The following is a 5,035-nucleotide window of genomic DNA, read 5'->3' on the forward strand; positions in this document are numbered from 1 at the left end:
ATAATAAATTATATATTTTATTTTTCTTGTAATAACTGTATTTGACCTGAAGATTTTTAATTAGTTGTTTAATTATGCGGTAACAACTGCTATTTATAATATAACAAGTTACCATGTCCGACTTTTTGCACAACTCAATAAAAAAATCTTAAAAATAAGTTAAGCAATTTTTTAGACTTTTTAAAAGCTTAAAATTAAAAGTTGTTTTAGACCAAATATATGCCAATGAACTTTTCTGGTAACTAAATGTTAATAGAACTAAACATTTTTAATATAGATATATATATCTACTATAAAAGTATTTGAAATACCTTTCATATAACGTTTTAAGTTATTTTGAAGCGACAATTTGTCAGGTATATACTACATCAATGTAGATTGTTTTCACTAAAGATATGCCAGAAGCAATCTAACGCAAACTAGCATATACCATTTTTAAATTGATTGCACTAACGATGAGGGGCCTCTATTGGACAGAAAAATTAGTATCAAGCAGAAAATCCTATTTATACAGATATATCCAGTAACCAAGCTTTATTTGTGGCTCCGTAGGGTTTTGTAAAGCGGTCCATACTACGTTAAAAAAGCTTGTTAATCTTCGAAGACTAGTGTGTTATATAAGAAATTCGGAAGTACATAAGGATATTAAAGTTACAAATATCAATGGATATATTACTGAAACTGCCCATAAGCTTTTTGATATTATGAGCTTTTACAAATTAATTCATAATTAACAAATAAATTTACACAAGTGGCGTATTCGGAAATCGGAAACATGTTACTCTTGGTATTAAATTTTGTGTTGATTTAGGGCCTGCTTTTCAATTTTCTACCAGTTCTGCGCATTTCTGCTTTCTTTATAAAGTTTGCTATTCTTATTGTTCTTATCTGCTTTTCAATATTTTCTTGTGTTCCTCATAATTTTACTTCGTACTTGTCCATTTTCTGTCTTTGTTCTAATAGTAGTTGGTTAATCTCATCGCTCTTGTGTTGAGATGTTTTTTTGCATTGTCATAATTTCTGATCAAAAAATGCATATAATACCATGTTTTTCATTAAGTTTATTTAATTCATTATTATATCTTCTTCAAAAGTATTTCTGTATCGATAGATTAGTTTAATATTACGATAAAATACATATCTTATATCTACATATGGAAACTAAATTTTAAATAGTTCTTTATAACTTCAGTTTCTTTTTCTTATATTTTAATCTGGAATATATAAGTCATTAGTGGGAAAAAAACCACTTTGCTTTACTATTCTTAGTTTAGAAATTCATCATGTTTTCGGCTTAATAATGACGATTTAGTATGATTTGGATACTTGATGGATGAATGGATGAATACTTGATAATATTCAACAATTGCAACAAGTACAGTTTGCTTTTTTCATCATTGGAACTGGTTGGTACAAAAAGATGGGTTTAAGATTTTTTTTCCCAATTTTAAGCTTAACTTGGCACGGGTTGGTACAAAGCGATCGATCTAAAATTTATCATCAAAATAAAATGTTCAAAAAATAAAAAATAAAATGTTTGTGGCCAGTCTAATTTACATATGTGAATATGTAAATTTGATCATGAGATTTTTTTTTTAAAAACTTTACATAATATATCATAATATATATGATTTATTTGTTTAATGGATTTGATAAACATATCTCACATATAGATTCTCTTAATAAAAAAACATTTTAGCAATTTTACTCTATTATAGTATAGTATAGTATCTCTATTATTATAGATAGTATTTTTGAAATAATAATTAATGGCTGAGCATATATTTCACATACAATATTTTAAATTTTAATTTAAATTTTTAATTATATATAGATCATCACTATTATTTTAAACGTTTTAAATTTTTGAATATGCAAAATAATGAATTCATAATTAATTGTAGGATTTAAATACAATAAATTAAGATTTAGATATTGCTTCACATATCAACATAATCGATGATAACTTGTTCATATGAATAATTATCATAATTTTATTTTTTATTTATCTATTTAAGTTTTAATAGCTTTTTTAAAAGTCATGTGATTTTATAATTTAATTCATAATAAAGAACAGCTTTCTTTTATTCATCTTCGATTTAACATGACCACACACAACAAAATTATTAATCACATGTATTTTTGAAAGTTTATTGTAATCATGTTATTAGAATTAGGGAGTAATGTTTAAATCTAATTAAAATTAATATTTTTTTAATACATCATGTAACTCAGTATTTTTATTTTACTCAGTACTATTTTACTGAAAATAAAATCAAAGTTCCAATGATAATTTTAAAGTAAAAAATGAGTAATCAGATTATTTCTTATTCTTTTTAACCATATAATGGATATTAATATTAATATTAATATTAATATTATTAATTATTTAATATTAATATTAATATTAATATTAATATTAATATTAATATTAATATTAATATTGAGGACATCCACTGTCCTCTTTACGGTGGATCGGTTTATATGTTTCTCTCTGATATTCCGAGTTCCAGATTACTAAAAACTCACAACACTTGTCGCTATTAATCAAGAAATTATTATTAAATTGGTTAGTACTTATCAGTACCACATATAAGTGGCACGTACGTCTGTACTACTCTCCATTTATCTCTCACAGTTACCTTTAGCTTAATAAACTTTGTTCTATTCGCTATGGTTAGGGATTTTTTCTTTAAGACGTTTCTTTAAGACGTTTGTTAAATAGAATATTGATATTAATTTTGAATAAAATTGTGGAGAAATTTTTATTAAGTACAATTTGTTGCCATATAATCAAATGAGTAAGATTCATATTTCTATAAAAAGAAGTGTTTCTCGCATATATTGTTTAATTTTTGAATATTATTTCACTGAAGATGATTATTAGGTAACTAGATTTAATTTAAACATTTTCAAACATTTTAATAACCTGATTTATTTTTACATTAATATGTAAAATTAGGTTTAAATTAAATATTAAATTAATAATGTATAAAAATAAGTTCTTAAAAATCTTAAACATTTCCAAAGATGCTTATATATAATTTGAGAAAAAATTTTGTTAAAAATTAGTATATATATATTTCGAAATCTACAATACATATAACTATATTTCTTAGTTTCCTACATTAGATTCCCTAATATCAGTAAAATGAAGTTAGTTATATTAAGTTATATCAAGGTTATTCTCGTCGGCATGATTATTATTAATATATGCGAACATGATCCAGAATTACGCAAGTGTCGGGATGAAACAATATATTTTAATCAATTACAGTTCTCAGATTGTCAAGCTTCAAAACTTTAAATGTTTTATATTAATCACACCCTTTAATGTGCAACATGTACAATAGATGTAATTTTTACGTTGGTAAAACTGGCAACAGAAGTATCGACTTCTATTGATGGTTTTTGCCAAATATCTTTAAAATGATATCTTAATATTATATATAATATTAGATCTTGATATGTATGTATATAATCTCTCCCACTCTCCCAATCTCTCACTCTCTTAGTACAGAATTAAAGTAGACTTAAGAACACTATTCTGTGTATAATTAATTGAGTTTGTTTCGAACCCTAGAACGAGAACGGTGTTTTATGTTGCTCGAATATATATCAGATCTTAATATCTAATATCATAGCTTCAAAGCCTAATATCCCAAAAACTTAGTTATATCGACTTACACGAAAGTGGAAAAAATTGTTTAGACTTTGGAATTTTTTCCAAATTTGTTAAATAGAAAACTCGTTTTATCTGAGGTATCGGTATCGAAACAATAAGATTGACTCTAATGGCGTATCCTCGTTTTACCCGAGGATAATAATATCAAATATCAAATGATATCAAATATAAAAATACATATTATTGTAAATGACAACAAAATTTAAAAAGTTAGTTATTTATTTTATTATCAAATTTTATATTCTATTCACATGAACTTGACATACATATACCAGAGCACATAAATAAATGCGGATCACTGTAATAAATTGCATTTATGTTACCAAAATCGCCCACAATGTCGAATGTTATTCCTCTGTAAATTCGCGAACAATTAAAAATAAAAAATGTTGGGGGATTAATCAAGAGATCCTCTTCACTTAAGCAGGTCAAAAATAGCTGACAATGGCAACTGAAAAAAGCAGCGCCAAACAACAATAAAAATAGTGTAGCAAAATTTGCAATGCAATTATCTTTCAATTGGCAACAATAGCTTTCGAGACTCTTGGGAAATAAATGAATATGCTCTGTAGATTTCATTGTGTACGAAAATGTATAAATTTTTAATTTAAACTGAATGAAAACTAGCAACAGCCAAAATACTACAAAATACAACAAAACACAACAACAACAAATACAACAAACATAATACATACAAGATAAAAAGAAATAAAAGAATTAAATGCAATGTAACAAAATAAGGTGGATTTTCAAGTAACGAAAGCATGAAGAGGCGATAAGCTGCTATTAGTTAGGGTTTCCATGTTATACTCCTGTTGGCTTACGATAAAAATCATATATATTTATATACAGACTGTTAAATTTTTTTACATTAATATAATTTACTGTTAAACTTTAGCTTAGCATGGAATGTTGTTGAGGAGAAAAAACTTTACTAGGTTTTTGTTGATAAAAATTGACTGCGCGACCCTAAAAACCGCATTGGTCAAGCATCATTCATGCGAAATTTTCATTGCATTTTTTGTGTTAAGCGAGCGTGATTTTGTGTTAAAAGAAAAATAAATGAAAAATGAGGAAATCAAAGCTGACAGAAAAAAATGAAGAAAGAAAAACAACTTTTTATTTATTTTTAAAAGCTTAAAATTCAAATTAAATATAAATTTATCCGGAAATCTGCAATTCAGCAAATATATAAATAAAGAGCAGAATTTAGTATTTATCAATCGTTTGAAAATTAATCATAAAAATATTTTTTATTTTACTAGAAAGGGATGAAAGTATATTTCATAAAATAATTTTATTTTCATAATATTTGAAAAAATATTGCTTAATAAACCGTAATCATATTTA

This window comes from Teleopsis dalmanni, chromosome 1 (assembly GCF_002237135.1).
Source record: "Teleopsis dalmanni isolate 2A chromosome 1, ASM223713v2, whole genome shotgun sequence".
Taxonomy (NCBI): domain Eukaryota; kingdom Metazoa; phylum Arthropoda; class Insecta; order Diptera; family Diopsidae; genus Teleopsis; species Teleopsis dalmanni.